Source organism: Pongo pygmaeus, chromosome 13, assembly GCF_028885625.2.
Source record: "Pongo pygmaeus isolate AG05252 chromosome 13, NHGRI_mPonPyg2-v2.0_pri, whole genome shotgun sequence".
Taxonomy (NCBI): Eukaryota; Metazoa; Chordata; class Mammalia; order Primates; family Hominidae; genus Pongo; species Pongo pygmaeus.
Genome location: NC_072386.2, coordinates 84952184 through 84971561, shown reverse-complemented (window position 1 = coordinate 84971561; position 19378 = coordinate 84952184). Strand labels below are relative to the sequence as shown.

Genomic DNA, 19378 nt, shown 5'->3' with positions numbered 1-19378 from the left:
CTCCTGACCTCGTGATCCGCCCACCTCGGCCTCCCAAAGTGCTAGGATTATAGGCGTGAGCCACTGCGCAGGCCAAAACTCTTATATGAAAATGTATTTTAAAATAAACTTTGTGAAAACATTGATAGCAATCTTTCTCAGACTTCTCATTTCTCATCTTCCCTGTAGACTGTGGTTTCCAAGTTCGTTCTCATCCTTTTTACTCTTAGTGTGTATTTGATTTCGATGATCTCACTTATACGTCCATGGCTTCAGTATTCCCAATTCTATAACTTTAATCAAACCCACACTCTAATTGTGTATGAGATCCATATGCAAAATGAACTGCAGGTGTCATAAACTGTTTCCGGTGGTGGTGTTTGGTTTTTCTTTCTCCTTTGAGGACTCATTCGTTTATCTTCATCAGGAAGATTTTCCTGGTGCTCCCAGCCCTACGCTGGGTATTCTTGTAGCTCTGCTTTATCTAATAGTACTTCTTACGCTCTGGTTTTTTCCTGCAGACTATCTGACTCCTGTGCTAGGTGGTAATAACCTCGAGTATAGCTACGATCCATTATTTCTGTACCCTTATAAAATTGTGACCCATGTCATCCAAAATCAGAGCAGTACTATGACAAAAGAGAACAGAATAGCTGTAATTTCAAAATAACTTGTTCTCCTCTTTTTTGAACATGACGAAGTAGTACAAGTGGACCACATTCATCGCATAGCTCGCTGTAAATTTTTTTTTTTTTTTTAGACGGGGTTTCACTCTTGTTGCCCAGTCTGGAGGGCAATCTTGGCTCACTGCAACCTCCGCCTCCTGGGTTCAAGGGATTCTCCTGTCTCAGCCTCCCGAGTAGCTGGGATTACAGGCGCGCATCACCACGCCTGCCAATTTTTTTTTTTTTTTTTTTGTATTTTTAGTAGAGACGGGGTTTCACCATGGCCGGGCTGGTCTTGAACTTCTGACCTCAGGTGATCTGCCCGCCTCGGCCTCCCAGAGTGCTGGGATTACAGGCATCAGCCACCGCGCCCGGCCAGCTCACTGTAACTTTTTACATTTAAGATTACTATCTCGGGAGGCTGAGGCAGGAGGATGGCGTGAAACCAGGAGGCGGAGCTTGCAGTGAGCTGAGATCGCACCACTGCACTCCAGCCTGGATGAAGCGAGACTCCGTCTTAAAAAACAAAAAACAAAAACAAAAACAAAACAAAGCAAAGCAAACAAACAAAAGGCCGGGCGCGGTGGCTCACGCGTGTAATCCCAGCACTTTGGGAGGCCGAGGCGGGCGGGTCACGAGGTCAGGAGATCGAGACCATCCTGGCTAATACGGTGAAACCCCGTCTCTACTAAAAAAATACAAGAAATTAGCCGAGCGGTGGCGGGAGCCTGTAGTCCCAGCTAATCCGGAGGCTGAGGCAGGAGAATGGTGTGAACCCGGCTGGCAGAGGTTGCAGAGAGCGGAGATGGCGCCACTGCACTCCAGCCTGGGCGACAGAGCGAGACTCTGCTTTTTTTTTTTAATTACTATGGGACTCCCCCCACAAAAAAATTTCGCCCTCATCTAGACTCTCTTTCAGACACCTATTTAAAGGTGTTTTCTTCTTTGGCCCTCCCCATTATTAAGTTTCAAAAAGCAAAATACTGCTGGATAAGGTGGGGTGTAGAGGAAGGGCTGCCAAGGTTGAGTACGCCCGAATTATCCTTAATGGACAGAAGGGGCAGGTTTGTGAATGTAAGCATTTGAATACTTATTCTCGTTTCATTTCTGTGTCATTAGTGAATTTCCTCTTGATAATTCCTCATCATTCTGTTCTCTTGAGCTAACATTAACTGGAAACTAGAAGGATCCCAGAAGAAAATGAGTGCAATGATAGTTGAGAGTTGGTGACACAGCAAAAACGACGTAGTGGGCAGATATAGTATTGATTTCCTGAGGCTTAAATAGCTAGTCTACCATGTATGAGTTATGCAGACCAGAGCATATTAGTCTCTTTAAGTCTCTGAGACTTACATCACTCATTTGTTCTAAATTGTCTCCATTGTATAAGTCAACTAGTATAATATTTGTGAAAGACTTTTACAAATGTTTTATAAATGTTTAAGCACTTTATAGGCGTAAGACCTGATTGATATTACCAAGTGAAAAGAATGGATAGCTTACCAAAGCATCAAGTTTAGAGAAAATAAATGGCCTCAAAAAATGAAAAGTAAATTGGCTTCAAAATGCAAATTGTGTATGTGTGCACGTGTGTGTATACAGAGAAAGATGACTGCTACTGAATTAGATGCTAAATTAACTTTTTTCTTTTTTTTTTTTTTTGAGACGTAGTCTCACTCTGTCACCCAGGCTGGAGTGCAGTGGAAGGATCTCAGCTCATTGCAAGCTCCGCCTCCCGGGTTCACGCCATTCTCCTGCCTCAGCCTCCAGAGTAGCTAAGACTACAGGCGCCCGCCACCACACCTGGCTAATTTTTTGTATTTTTAGTAGAGACGGGTTTCACCGTGTTAGCCAGGATGGTCTCGATCTCCTGACCTCGTGATCCGCCCGCCTGCGCCTCCCAAAGTGTTGGGATTACAGGCGTGAGCCACTGCGCCGACCCATAATTTTTTTTTTTTTTTTTTTTACCTAATACAAGGTCAGCTATCACTAGCCAAGTTTACAAATAAAATATTTCGGTAAGTTAATATTCTAATGATGTTAGTAGCATGGATTTTTCCATGTTAGTCATGTTTCCACTTTATAGCATTGTGAGTCTTTGTTATTCCTGTAGTAAAATGTCTTTTTACTTGTGTAAAGGATCTTTAGGTATTTGCTAAGAAAATTCCCTCCTTTTCACTTTAATGTAAGTAGACTGACCATCAAATCAGTATAGTTCAATAGTTCATAAGGTGCTCTCTCTGTCCTTTGATAACAAAGGGAATTCCGCTCTGGACAACAGCTCAAGATAATGAGCCTAGCAACCTAAACAACTTCCTTTTATGAAACCCACTCACGAAATAAATGTTATATAAAAATTAAAGACACAGAATATTAAGATAGCATTGATTCATTGATTTGAAAATTAATTCCAACCATTTAATATTAACAACACTGCATGATCTGAAATTTAAGCTGCAGCTAACATCATGTAGCAACAAAATTTATTTAATATTGTCAACAACTATAGTAATGTTGAATTTTAACAACTGAAATTATATTTTCTGGAGCACTACAATGGGAATATTTTTCACAGTGTAATAAAATATTGGAAATTATCAGAAGGTGAAAATTTGTTCACACAAAGCTGTGTTCATTAGTCATTCAAGAATATATGCTTAGAATAAATGAAAACAAGTTTCATATTGGTTGGATTCAAATAACTTAGAGTTCCAAACAACATGTTGTAAAATCTGGGTGAATTGGGTTACTACTAACCAAAATTCTCAACTGCATTTTTTTGTCCTGTGTTCCTTATTCACATAGCTCCAGAAAATGCAAATAACATAAAAGTAAGCTAGGACTAGAAGAATGAGACTGACTCTCAAAGTGATGGCTGTCAATGACTTAAGAAAGATACAGGCCGGGCACAGTGGCTCAGCCTGTAATCCCAGGAGGCCGAGGCAAGTGGATCACCTGAGGTCGGGAGTTTGAGACCAGTCTGACCAACATGGAGAAACCCCATCTCTACTGAAAATACAAAATTAGCTGGGCTTGGTGGTGCACGCCTGTCATCCCAGCTACTTGGGAGGCTGAGGCAGGAGAATCGCTTGAACCCGGGAGGTGGAGGTTGCAGTGATCTGAGATCACACCATTACACTCCAGCCTCAGAAACGAGAGTGAAACTCCGTCTCAAAAAAAAAAAAGATACAGTAATTCAAAAAAATATTAAGCACCTGCTATGAAAATTGCACTGCACTAGACCTGTGGGAAATATAGATATTAATAACATATTTCTGTCTTCAAGTAATTTATCATTTATCATAGCAGATACATGATATATATAGATACTACTAAAGAGTATATTGTCATGCACACACATACATTTAAATACTTATACTAGTAGTTTCAGGTGCTAAAGGAAAAAGGGAGATCAAGCACCAATTGTTTTCCAGAAGGCAAACTACTGGCTTGTGTTAAAGCAACTGGGAAGGCTTCTTGAAGGAAGTTGAATTTGATATAAACTCAAGAGGCCAGGTGTGTGGGCTGAGAATGGCATTGCAGATGTAGGGAACAGTATGTATACAAATGAATTTGAATGCAGAGGACACATAGAAAAGGACAGCTATCAATGTTTTTTGTAATAAAGGGTAGTAATTAAAATGCTGAAAACAAAGGAAAAAGATTGATTTAGGTGAGTCTTAAATTTTCACCCAAGGAGTTTGCTCTTTATTTTATGCTCCTCCTCCAGCAATGTGTGTCGTTTACATTGTGCTGGACCCCCAATGACATCACAAGTAGAAATGCTTTTAAATATTTATCCTAACTTGAGTATGGAAATACTGAATATTTTATACTTGTTAAGTATATAGCAGTTATTACCAAATCTGTGACATTCATAGCATTGCTTAAATATCACAAAATTAATAAACAAAATTATTATTATTATTTTTTTGAGACAAGAGTCTTGCTCTGTCGCCCAGGCTGGAGTGCAGTGGCGTGATCTCGGCTCACTACAAGCTCCACCTCCCTGGTTCATGCCATTCTCCTGCCTCAGTCTCCCGAGTATTTGGGACTACATGCCCCCGCCACCACGCCCGGCTAATTTTTTTGTATTTTTAGTAGAGACGGGGTTTCACTGTGTTAGCCAAGATGGTCTCAATCTCTTGACTTGGTGATCCACCCACCTCGGCCTCCCAAAGTGCTGGGATTACAGGCGTGAGCCACCGCGCCCGGCCACAAAATTAATTTTTTAAGGCACATAAAATGGAAACTTTAATGAACACTGTTTTCTACAATACCTAATTATATTTAATTTTCCATAACACTAATGTCTCAAGGTTACAAATCAACGGCCCTTGAAACTATTAAAACTAATCTTGGCATGTTACAGGAAACCTTTTCCCATTTGTAATAAAATTCAAATTTATGATGACATACTGCTGAATATATACAGATTAAAATGCAAATTGTATTTCAGTGACCTTTATCTTTCTGAACAGAGGCTAATGGGTGGCCTATACCTTTGCTTTCTCAAAGCACTTGCATCAATAATTCTTTATTAAAGTTTCTCTTGAAATCTTCACATTAATCCTAGTAAGACATTTTGGCTTCAGCTAGCAACTATCATTTTTGTCAAGAATAAGTCATATATATTTGAAGCTTATAATTTTATTTCTACCATTTCTCCATTATTTTAATGATACAATTATCTTCACATTCACCACAATTTTAAATCATGGACTTTTTTTTCTCTTTTCTGACTTTCTCCTCTGTTCTATGCAGTCAACATGTTCACTGAAGTGAAACATTGTTTCAAGTTCTGAGTCATCTTTTACAGCCTCCTTTATATCTTCTTTTTTTCTTTCCATATTCCCCTCCTTTACCCCCTTTAAAACAATTAATTTGGGCAAATACAACTAAAAAGTTATGATCCCATTTTTAATATCCACTATTTCCTCCATCTACTTGATCATACTGTTGCCCCAGTAGTTCTTCATTATCATACAGTTACCAATCCCCAAAATATTAATATTTCTTTTGTCCATACTGAGTTTTTAAGGGCTTGACATGGTGGGAAAATATTAGGTGAGTATGAGATAGAATTTAGAAGTACAAGACAAACTTAGAAGAGAAGTTGGTCAAGTGTAGTGGCTCACACCTGTAATCCTAGCACTTTAGGAGGCTGAGGCAGGAGAATCGTTTGAGGCTGTGAGTTTTAGGCCAGCCTGGGTAACATAGGAAGATCTCATTTCTAAAAAAACTTAAAAAAGATTGCTAGGCATGATGCTCTACACCTGGACTCCCAGCTACTCAGAAGGAGAGGTGGGAGGATCCCTTGAGCCCAGGAGTTCAAAGCTGCTGTGAGCCATGACTATGGCACTGCACTCCAGTCTGGGTGATGTAGCCAGACCCTAACTGAAAAAAGAGAGGAGTTGGAGCTTGCTGTACAGATTTGGGATTCCTTCTCACAAGTAATTATCTATCTAGCATTACAGTAAAACCAAGATAAAAGGAAAAAAGATGCTAAAATAAAAATTTTTTGAGACATGCCATTAGAAGATAGGAACACAATAAGTGAGAGAAAGAATAATCTCAGTTTAGAAAGAAAAGCAGGAAGATGGAGAGTTTTTTTAATGTCAAATGCTGAATGTTGAAAAAAATTAGAACTGATAAAAGAGCAGTATATTTTGTGTTACTATTTAATAATAAATGAAAACATGCTTTAAAAATGATTAATGTGAAGTGAAACAAATAATTTTTTTGGTTATCCCAAAACACAAATTACTCTTCTTCAAAGATTGCTTGTATAATCTCTGATCATTATATAAAGATTATTTATATTATATAACTTATAGAATATAAAGATTATTTATATTATATAACTTATAGAATATAAAGATTATTTATATTATATAACTTATAGAATATAAAGATTATTTATATTATATAACTTATAGAATATAAAGATTATTTATATTATATAACTTATAGAATATAAAGATTATTTATATTATATAACTTATAGAATATAAAGATTATTTATATTATATAACTTATAGAATATAAAGATTATTTATATAACATAGAACTTCCTTTGAAGTCCTATATATAAATAAGACCTTAAATACTAAAAATTTAGCAGTCATCCTCCTGTTCCCTAGATCCATGCCTGGTAGAGATGACAGATTACCCTGAAAACTCGACTTTGACTGTAGTAGATATTAAATATACACTTTTTTTTTCTGTAGAAGGAAAGATGTGAGTTTGTTTAATAAGGCAACAATTTTATCTTACTATTACAATTCAATAACGCTCCATAAAATTGGCCTGATGATTTTCAAAGTTTATTGAAATATAACAAGCTTATTGTGCCCAAGTAACCTCAAATAAATCAAGCTATCCATCTTCTGACAAATGATGAATATAAAATAATAAATAGCATTATGCTTAACATGTGCACACTGTTAAGCATACATTTAGGCCTCCTGTATATACTGGCTTTACATACATTCTACTGCCATCCTAATGGAATCTACCATTATCCTGCCTTGTTTCCACTATAAAATAACTTACTCACTGGTCCTCTTGCATCCTGTGGGCCTGTTTCTTCCTAATTAGTTCTCCATGCTGCAACCAAAATGGATTATTTCAAAATGAAAATCCAACAAGTCACCGCCACCACTTTTTCTACCCCTCTATCTTTTGTGTCAATGCTACTTTATCATTCCTAGGGGAAAAAATGGCTTTTAAACATCATTATGATGGATTTTAAAGCTCACCACCTTACCTCTACCTATACGGAAGGGTTTCTCAACCTCAGCATCATTGACATGTTGGGCTGGATAATTCTTTGTTGTGGAGGGCCCCTGCATTTTCCTATTTAACTTTTACTCTTTCTTCAGATATGAGTGTAAACATCACTTGCTCAGGGGATATCAATCTAGCCTACTTGTTCTCTCAAATCCAATCCCTCTCACATATGCATGGAAAATACCAGGAATCTCTCCTTCATAGCATGTGTCATAATTGCAAATCTATATTTGTTTGGGTGACTATTTGATGAATGATCTCCAGGAGCATGATATTGTAAAATGTACATATATTTGGTCTTTGTCCCTATTTCCTGGCATGCAACTCTTAAAATCCTTGGAATCTTTGAAGTGATGTTTTTTGTATACTACTGATGGACTGATGACTGGTAGTCCTTAGGTAGCTTCAGGATGGGACTGGTCACCAGAAAGACCAAGGCATGGTTAGAGAATTAGAACTTTCAAACTCACCCCTGGCTTTCAGGGAGGAGAGAGCAGCTAAAAGTTAAGTTAATGGCCAATGACCGATGGCTTAATTACTCATGTCTACATAATAAAGCCCTTATAAAAACCCAGAAAGACTGTGTTAGGAGAACTTCTGAGGAGATGAACACATGGAGGTTCCTAGAGAGGGCACAGAAGCTCTGTGCCCCTTCCCATATACCTTGCCCTGTGAATTTCTATATCTATATCCTTTGTAATAGCCTCTATAATAAACCAGTAAATATGTTTCTCTGAGTTCTGAGATCCACTCCAGCAAATTAATTGAACCCAAAGAGGGGTTCATGGGAACCCCAACCTGGAGTCAGGTTGGTTAGAAGTTCTGGAGGTTTGCACTATGACTTGGGTCTGAACAGGGCAGTCTTGAAGACTGAGCCCTCTGTCTGTGAGATCTGATGCTGTCTACAGGTATATAGCATCAGAATTGAATTAAAAGGCAGCTGGTGTCCACTACTCGATATGTGGGGAAAACCCCTTTCAACATTTGGTCACAGAAAGTCTATGTTGATTTTTTTTGTCGTTGTGTGAGAAAATAGAAATAATATGTTGAGTGTTGCTTTTTCGGCACACAATGAGGTTAGTTCTTTGTTTTCCCCTCAATATTTTATAATCTCCAGTGCCTGGTAAAGTTGTGGGCACATAGTAGCGCTTAATAAGTATATGTACAAAGAATTAAGATATATAATTTAATTTTCTCTATGAGGTAGATACTATTATTAATTTCATTTTAATTATGAAATAACAAATTCTTACAAATGTTACAAAATTTGTCAAAAGTCACCTCTAAAAATAATGGCACAGCAAGAATTAAAGTTATTTAATGCCAGACCCTATACGTTTAGCCCCAGTATTCTTGGAGAAATGCCTGAAAAATATCACGTTTAGAAAATGACTTTTGATACATTTGTTTTATTTTTGGTCCAGGTATATTTTTGAGTACATAATAAAGACTAAATGTATGATGGTTGGAGATAATCAGTAATTCAGCTGAGAATCGTTCTGATGCAGAAGAGAGATGAGCACATAAATTTATGTGTAAAAAGTGCAAAGTGTATGAAATCACTCTCTTTGAAAGAGCTCAAAAGAAAGTCATTTGAACTGGAGTTCTGAGAAAAATGATTGATTTGCCATAGTCTTCCATGGATACCAAAATAGCCAGTCCTTTTGTGTATTTAGATAGTGGCACTAAGAAGCAATAAGTGGCGTTAACAATTTTACTTGCTTATTAGATCTTTAATGATCTTAGCTCCAGGCACAAAAATCATTTCATCAGTACCAGTAAGAAAAACAACCCCTGGTTAACTGAAGGAGTGCCTTCAGAAAAACCTGCTTTCATTTATTTGAATGAAACATCATTCTCAGACATTTTAATTATATCTAATTAATGTTTTTTTCTAAAACTTCTCTCCCTTTAAAAGCTCAATAAGTCTTTTCTAACTTGTGCTTTCTTCAAAAACGTAACATTGACTAAAGCATGGCAAGTTAATATTATTTGTCAAAACTACTAAATGGTTCAAAATACAGACAATGTGTGTCATTGTAGAATGTTACTATGTTCAACTCATTTAGTATACTGGGTATCACATAACAGTGAATAATTTGCAGTGCTGAAAAATACAATAATTAGCGTATGTTTATAAATCATACTTTTAGCAATAGTACTCTATTATTAAAGATGATAATTAAACACCTGTAAGATGTCTGCCACTTTTCTGACAACAGCCACACATGCCGTTCCAATCTAATACTATATATGATACAATATCCAACAATTTCGATGGCACATACAATGAGGACATAATCTCTGGGTTAAGTTTCTCATTGGAGGCTGTGTTCCCCATGCAAATTCCCTCAAAGATTCCTTTTGCTAATACATTATTCAACCTATCCTATAATTATTACCAATTCCCTTGAAAAGTAATTTACCGCAAATGTCACATCAGCTACGTAAATTTGAAAGCCAATTTTATATTTACTAAATATTATGAAGAAGCTGTTAAAGGAATAAAAATAATAATTTCAGTGCCCATTTAACAGCACTGAATTTAACAAATCTCTGTAAGTATTAATTTAAATATCAAATAAATATCTGCCTATAACTACTTTTATGATGATTCTAAATAATTAAATAGATTCACTTCTTAGGCAGTTTACTAAGGCTTCCAATGAATATCACATCTATATCAAAGTACTACTTATGAATAAATACATCAGCACCTGAGATATTTACACATACCCACGGTTTTTTTGCAAATATAAGCTGAATTTCCAGATGTTATTTATTTACTTTTGCTGTAATTAATAAATAATAAAACCTTTTATTATTTCTCCTGTATTCGTAAGACATTTTCCAACAAACCACTTTTCTCAAATAATAAGAAATTTGCCTCTCCAGTTTTTGTAATTCAGCATTTTCAGCATATGATCATAGGTCTTACCATATTAATTTTAATAATTCCAATTGTAATTTAAAAAGTGACCTTTAGTTGCTTTGTGCAGCTTAAATTGTGTGTAAATTTCTCATTAATCTTTTTGAAATACTGAAAAAAATATGAATCTTGTTTAATACCTTCATTTAATAAAGCTGCTTGTTCATGGTTTTAACTGGATTGAAATCCAAATAGAGATATTTACCCCATCATCACCGCTTAAATCTTTCTCCATATTGCAAGGATCTTCTTCCTTTATACTGATCTCAAAGGGCAGAATGTAATGCCCTATTTAACTGGGAGAAGGAATATATCAGTATTTAAACGTTCTTCCTATATACATGTTACCTTTTTTTTTTTTTTTTTTTGAGATAATCTCGCTCTGTTGCTCAGGCTGGAGTGCAGTGGTGTGATTGTGATCTTGGCTCACTGCAACCTTGGTCTCCCGAGTTCAAGCGATTCTTCTGCCTCAGACTCTTGAGTAGTTGGGATTACAGGTGTGTCCCACCACGCCCGGCTCATTTTTGTATTTTTAGTAGAGATGGGGTTTTGCCATGTTGGCCAGGCTGGTCTCGAACTCTCGACCTCAGGTGATCTGCCCGCCTCGGCCTCCCAAAGTGCTGGGATTACAGGCATGAGCCACCATGCCCGGCATACATGCAAACCTTATTCTATACAAATGTGTTTGTGTATAATGGTTTAAAAACCAACATTGTATCTATAAATAAACACTTCAGGAAAAGTTTGGTTTTCATTGTAAAAACAAAAGGAGTGATATTATCAATGCTAAATAATCCCTTAAGAGAATCTATCAAAGATCACTCACTCTAAACCACAAAAATTACCCCCATCTTCTTCTTCAGTTTTTCGAGAACTGCAAGACCAGTTAGTGTTAACTGATGGTGAAGTGATAACCAGAGTCTTCATGAAATATAAATAGTATTTTACATTTCATGGGTCTTGCTAATTCTGAATGATACCTAGGAGAAATGCTCATTTAAAATAAATAAATAACTGGATCACTGGACATTAAAGAGATAATTTCAAATGAATTAAAATTGATAATAAAATTCACACCTGTTTCTATGCTAGTAAGTATGTTCTCATGCCAAATATATTACAATGGTTTATGAAGTACTCTATGTAATATTATAGAAATAGATAAAATTATATTTTACTAAGATAAAATAGTTTAAAATCATAACTATTTTCAAAATTCTTTTTTTTTTTTTTTTTTTTTTTTGTGACAGAGTCTTGCTCTGTCGTTCAGGCCCGAGTGCACTGGCGCAATCTCAGCTCACTGCAACCTCCACCTCCCGGATTCAAGCAATTCTCCTGCCTCAGCCTCCTGAGTAGCTGGGATTACAGGCGCGCGCCACCACGCCCAGCTAATTTTTGTATTATTAGTATAGACGGGGTTTCACCATGTTGGTCAGGCTGGTCTCAAACTCCTGACCTCATGATCTACCTGCCTTGGCCTCCCAAAGTGCTGAGATTACAGGTGTGAGCCACCACGCCTGGCCTCAAAATTCATTTTTATGTATAAGATAATTAAAAATAAAAAATTCCTTTCTCCTCCATCTGCTATTGCATTCTGGTTAAACCAAAGTTCTTTAATTTTATTATCACATTGTATATATGTGATTTCTTCATTAAAATATCATTAATTTTAATCATCAACCCAGAATAAATATAAATATTAGACAAAAAGTACATACAACATGAAAAAAATGAATTCAAACGTCAACAAATGTTTCTATCAAAAAATAAAATATCAATTTTGATTCAGCATTGTCAACTACATATAGTGAAAACATTTGTTGAAAATTCACAAATGAATAGAACTGAGTGATCTTATTATATATAGTTCAACAGAAGTAAAAATAGCTTCTATGAAAAATAATATCTTTAAGTCATCTCCCATTGGTACTAGTTTTCATGGCCAAATTTTGAGTAAGTCATTCTGGGGGAGGACGAGATTGGAGAAAGTTACAGAGGAAATAAGAAGTCCCTTGTTGAAAGGAATCAAATCTTTCTATTGATGAAGGGCTGCCTGCAGCCTGGAAGAGTGACTTCTGATACAGCTCTAAATATTACAACACAAACTGAAAAGTTTATGAACTGAAACTGAAAACATGATAGAACATTCTCTAAATAAACAAACCAATCTTTGCACTCAAAACTGAAGTACTAAAGATACTCTGTTAAACATATGAAAAAGACAATAAAATCCTTTTGATTTGCATGATCCTACTAAATCTACCTCCTGCATATGCAAACATCCAAACTTCTGAATTATTTTTAAAAATCTTAAAAATCTATGTAGATGATGAAGATGCAGTTTTGGTCTATGTACTTCTAAATCTACAGAAATACACACACATACACATGAACACAAACATAAGCTCATGTGTTCACACAGAAAGTGATGCTAGAAATTAGTTCTTAAATCTATTTGATTAATATCAGAAGAACATTTTGCAGCAAAAGTCATCGTAATTATTCCTCGGTGTTTAGTCACAGTTTTACTTTACAGAGAGCTCTATGAATTAATTTCAGGAATAAAAAAGATGGCCAGGCGTGGTGGCTCACACCTGTAATCCCAGCTCTTTGGGAGGCCTAGGTGGGCAGATCGCCTGAGGTCGGGAGTTCGAGCCCAGCCTGACCAACATGGAGAAACCCCGTCTCTACTAAAAATACAAAATTAGCTGGGCGTGGTGGCACATGCCTGTAATCCCAGCTACTTGGGAGGCTGAGGCAGGAGAATCGCTTGAACCCAAGAGGCGGAGGTTGTGGTGAACTGAGATCGCACCACTGCACTCCAGCCTGGGCAACAAGAGCGAAACTCCATCTCAAAAAAAAAATAAATAAATAAATAAATAAATTATGCTAGGTAGCACTTTATAAAAAATTAAAATATGTCTGTCCATTAAAATGTTTTTTAAACGACTTTTCTAAATTACATATTGCAGAAATTATCTTCCAAAGAACTTTTAAACTATATTCAGAAACTAAAATACTTACATTTACTGTTAGATTTTGATTCACACTGAAAATAAATTACTTGTCCTCGACAAAACCTTTTCTTATATCCAAATGATTTTAGCCACCAAAGAGATCTTGGATTTTTTAAAAAGTCACAGACAGCTTTAATCTTGCAAGTGCATCATTCCAGAATGTATGAGTTAAATGTGAAAAGGTCAAATCTGCTGTAATGAAAGCCATTCTTTGGATGTCTTTATAGTTGAAGCAGCCAAAAGTCTATATTGAATGCCAGAAGAATTAAATATTTGGATACATATTTTTCCTCTCCAATCTAGCATCATACTGGGAATTTATTCAATGAATTTTTTGTTGTTGTTTTACAAAATGGATATTTCAAACCATACCAGTAGATTCTGATACAGCTGTAATTGTTATGACACAAACTGAAAAGTTTAATATAGAATATGATAGTATTAAAAAGCAAAAGAATTATATTTCAATGAGTCTAATGAAAATGTATAGTTTTATTTGCTTTTTTATTACATGTATATTTCAATGTCTAAATATTATCACCTAAGTGGTGTGTTTTCCAATTTATGATAAAAGAATTGTAGAATTACTGCCAGAATACAATTAAAGCAACTAATAAGTTATTGTAGATATATTTTTTGTAATTTTTATATAAAACTAGTAGAAAACATTATTAAATATAAAAAGGTTTTTAACAAAAACCCCTTCTGTTGTCATTTAAACAATTGACATATCCATGCATGATTCATTTTAATTCCAGTGATTGTTATTAAAACAAAAGAAAATGCACCTGATTCAATATGTACTAAGATTAAATTTTCATTGTTGGTTCACAATAAAGCTAATATTTTAACTTGTTTTATGTCTTTACTTGTTGGATTTTATTTACAAGACAAATTTGTGCTATAAATTGTTGGAAATAAAACCAAACTTCTATCCAAATCTTTCAGAAACTTATAATGAGGATCTTACAGCTAGAGGATAAAGTAATCAGAAATAATTCCAAATTAGGGAATTATATGACAAGTTCCATATAGGTGATACATACACAACAAGCATTATATTAGTTCAAATAGTATAATGTTGAATATACATATCATCATGGTTAATTTTTTTAAATTTAGGCAGAGTCTCTCTGTCACGCAGGCTGGAGTGCAGTGGTGTCATCGTAGTTCACTGTCACCTCAAACTCCTGAACTCAAGCTATCCTCCCACTTCAGCCTCCTGAGTAGCTGGGACTACAGGTGTGTACCACCATGTCTGGCTATTTATTTATGTATTTATTTTGTAGAGACAGGGTCTCATTATGTTGCCCTGGCTGATCTTGGCTCCTGACCTCAAGTAAATCTTCCTCTTTAGCCTCCCTAAGTGTGGGATTACAGGTGTGAGCCTCTCTGCTGGCCTGACGGTTAAGTTCATGTGTCAACTTGACTGGGTTAAGGAATGCCCAGATAGCTGGGAAAACACTCTTTCTGGGAGTGTCTGTGACGATGTTTCTGTATTAGCATTTGAATCCGTAGTAAACAATCAGGAGTAAAAGAGGTCCACTCTCACCTCTGTTGGTGGGCATCATCCAATTCATTAGGGGGGGGTGCCCCAATAGAACAAAAAGCAGAGCATGGGTCCTCCAGCTCAGACAGCAGAATATTGAACTTGTGGGCCTCCATAATAATAAATGTGAGCTGATTCCTGTCATACATCTCTCCTTACATATTTCTGTATGTCCTATTGATTCTATTTCTCTGGACCCTGAATAATATACATATATACATGTGTACATAGTTTATTAAAATAATAAAATTTTAAATAACTTATTATCATGAACTAATAATTTTTAAAAGCCCACGATGATGCCAAATTTCTCTCTCTAACTCTTGAGAGAGCATCCATTTATCTATGGCTGATGGTGAATCAGAGTTTAATAACATCAATATGTTTTATTTATTGAGCATTTACTTTTTTTTTTAATGAAAGCAGTCAGAATGATTTTATTGAAATGTTTTGGTACAATTTTGGAGGATCTTAACATCTTATATTTTAAACCAATACAAGCACTGCAAATGATGTATTCCTGAATCTAGTTGATGTAGTATCTAACAAAGAAAAGTGATCATATGAATATCTATAAGTTGACTAATGTAATTTAAGTTGGAGGCTAAACAACTTTGGTATATTCACATTTCTCTGGCTCCTGTTTTTGGCCAGATAAATGCCAAGTCCACCCCCATTCAGTAGAATTGGACAGGACCAATGTATTAGGTGGTCTCAATTAAGTTTCCACACCAGGAGCAGCAAGGAATACACAAATTCTGTGATTAAGCTGCTCCCAAGACAGTCTTCATCACCTTCGGTGAATTGGAAACATCAAATAGTCAAGGTCTGAATTTCCACTTTGTGTGGCTAAATCCAGTCTAATTGGTTCATAAATGTATTCCGAAGGACTTTAAAATACAAAAATGGGGCTAAACAATGGTAGAAACCATCAGTTCTTAATTCAGAGAATGACAATGCAGATTCCTATATCCTTTCTAAAAATCTGGGATTATTTTAAAACTAGTTCCATACATTCTTAGACTTTAATCTTAGCTAAAATGATTACCTTTAAGTCAATTGGCTTTAGTCCTTGGCGATTGCTCAATATGATTTTGGAATTTTAGGATGCAGCATTTCAGGTAAGTGACAGTTATGTTTTAGAAGAGGTGATTTTTAAAATGATACAGAACTACACTGCTCTGATATGTCTAATGTTTACCCGCCAAAATGTGTCAGTGTCCATCTTAAGCTAAATAAAATTTGGTCCAAATTAAGCACAATAACCAAGATGGTTTATCTGAAACTGAGTTATCAAAAAAAAAAAGAAAGAAAAGAAAAATTCAAAATTCTTGGTATTATAATCTTAAATTTTCCAAGATTCACTCCAAAGTAAAAGGCTAATTAATTCTATACAGGGTTTTACCCAAATGTCCATAGGCGTTATTAGTATATATTTACACAGAAGGCTTTAATCTGAAGTCACCTTTGGCAACCTCGAAATATATAAACTATGACTTCCACGATGAAATTACATACTTGTAAGTTGTCACCTCAAAGTACTGAAAGAACAAAGGAAGAAATCACCCATACCTGTTAAAATTCAAAGTGGCCGGGGGTGGTGGCTCACGCCTGTAATCCTAGCACTTTGGAAGGCCTAGGCGGGCTGATCACGAGGTCAGGAGATCGAGACCATCCTGGCTAACACGATGAAACCCCGTCTCTACTAAAAATACAAAAAATTAGCCGGGCGTGGTGGCGGGCGCCTATAGTCCCAGCTACTCAGGAGGCTGAGGCAGGAGAATGGCGTGAACCCGGGAGGCGGAGCTTGCAGTGAGCCGAGATCACACCACTGCACTCCAGCCTGGGCAACAGAGCGAGACTCCATCTCAAATAAATAAATAAATAAATAAATAAGGCAAAATGACAAAAACATTTCTCATTTAAGACAGTTCATTTAAAGACCAAATAACCACCACCCTTCCCCCAAAAACTGGAAAGACACGATCCTGAGCTTTAGAAGGGGAAACAATAAATCTTAGCGTATACAAAGATCTGTCGCTTTTGTCAGTGATTAACCTGTCATTGCTGAGTCCTACAGCTAAAAATCCAGAAAACAAAAACAAGTCAGAAGTCAGAGTAGGCTTGCGGGACACTTCACATTCTGAATTTATAGCGGGACATGGCTGAACAGGTAGGACACGGATTCTCCATTGTGTGTCCTTCGGATTGCTTCGGCCAAGATCATGGAAATGTCAATGAGCTGAATCTTGGTGCAGTGTTTCATTTTGTCCTCCTGTGAAATTGTGTTTGTGACGACAACAGCCTCAAAGGGAGCTTTATTTTATTCTGGAAATAGCTGGTCCGGAGAAGACCTCATGGGTAAGGATAGCATAAACTTTGGTGGCTCCAGCTGACAGCAGCTTGCCCGCGGCGTGACAGATGGTGCTGCCTGTGTCAGCCATGTCATCCACCAGGATGGCCACACGGTCCTTCACGTTGTCCACCAGGACCATCCGGTCCACTTCATTCGCCTTCTTCCTCCCTTTGTGGATCAAAGCAAATTCAACCTGTCTGCAATTGACGTGACCCTTTTGGCTCAGGTGAAACAATGATACAGTTCTTCCACTCCGCAATGTTTTCCGGAATCCACTGCAGGACTGCGGGCTCCGCATACAAATTATCCACAGGAATATCAAAGAATCCCTGTACCTGAGAGACATGTAGGTCCATGGTGATGATGTGATCCGCCCCAGCCACCGACAGCATATTGGCCATAAGTTTTGCAGAAATTGGGGCGTGATTCTTGTCCTTTTTATCTTGTCGGGCGTATGGGAAACACGGGATCACAGCAGTCACCCTGGATGATGACGAAATCCTGCAGGCATTGATCATGATGAGGAGCTCCATCAGGTTGTTGTTAATTTCCCCCCAGCCGCTCTGGATGATGTAGACATCTTCCTCTCTCACACTGTCACCAATTTCCACGCTGGTCTCCTGGTTGCTGAACTTCTTGGTGACCACCTTGCCCAGCTCCAGGCCCAGGCGGTGGGCCACGCGCTGGGACAGGTCCTGGTGCGAGCTGCCGCTGAACAGCACGATGTTGGGCATGGTGGGGCTTGGGACTCCGAGGGGCACGCAGCGGTGGAGGAGGTGGTGGAGGCGACAGCGACAGTGATGCGGGCGGCTGCTGCTACTTATTAAGCATTTTTTAGTATTTCAAATCCTACCCGAGTCCCATTATATATGCGAATACACTGATTCTTACAACTTGGTGAGATAGTTATTAACATTCATACTTTCAGATGAGATGATGAAGTTGGACAAGTTCAGTTAGCTACCAGAGCCTTGTGTAGTTAAATGACCAAATAAGAACTAAAATCCAGTACTGTGACTTCTACATACATACTTTTTGCTTTGTGCTTCATTGTCTTGGAGAATCAGTCCCCCAACTTCTTTATGCACTTTCAGAAAGATATAGACATTCATACGCTCTAAACCCAACTACGACATTCCCCTTATTGTGCTTTCCAAAAGGTACAGAAGCAGGCGGTAACCATTCTTACTATCCACACTATATACCCATTTTATTCCTGTTGGGAAATGTCTGAGGAATTCCTACTGGTTGCAAATGTTTTTCATCTAATTTATGACTTAGGTAAACTCTACTAATTCTACTTCCCTTAATATTTCCTTCCTTTCAAATTCACACTTTGTTTTTTATTTTTTGTGAATAATTTACAGTAATAAATTATAAACATTAATATTTAACTATAAAATGTCGGTATATAAAATTATTTGTATGGATTTTCATTGGCTTATGGCTGTTGTTTTAATAAGAAGGCTGCTGGCAAGAAACAAAACAAAACGCACACAAAAAAAGCCATTAAAACAAACTTTGAGATACTGAAGTACTTCGGTTTTTTTTTTTTTTTTTTTTTTTTTTTTTTTTTTTTTGAGACAGAGTCTCGCTCTGTCGCCCAGGCTGGAGTGCAGTGGCGCGATCTAGGCTCACTGCAAGCTCCATCTCCCAGGTTCACGTCATTCTCCCACCTCAGCCTCCTGAGTAGCTGGGACTACAGGCGCCCGCCACCGTGCCCGGCTAATTTTTCGTATTTTTAGTAGAGACGGGGTTTCCCCATGTTAGCCAGGATAGTTTCGACCTTCTGACCTCGTGATCCACTGGCCTTGGCCTCCCAAAGTGCTGGGATTACAGGCGTGAGCCACTGCGCTCGGCTAGTACTTCGGTTTTAAGCATTTGATTTTATGAGCTCATTAATGAATGTTAGTATTTTCTACTGAAATTTCCTACCTATATTTTTGTGCTTCTTACCATTGTGAGTTGTTTTACATACCAGTGATTTTTATTACCCTGTTAATATTCTAAATTGAGTGTGGGTAATAGAAATCCCACAATTATCTTATTTTTATTAGATACTTCCTCAAAGTAGTTTTACACTATTTAATT

The 19378-nt window shown here is 37.0% G+C and overlaps 1 pseudogene; it reads right to left on the bottom strand.

The window, feature by feature from the left end:
- Positions 1-17010: 17010 nt before the first annotated feature.
- Positions 17011-18071, bottom strand: LOC129043714 (ribose-phosphate pyrophosphokinase 2-like; annotated as a pseudogene).
- Between the last annotated feature and the right edge of the window lie 1307 nt (positions 18072-19378).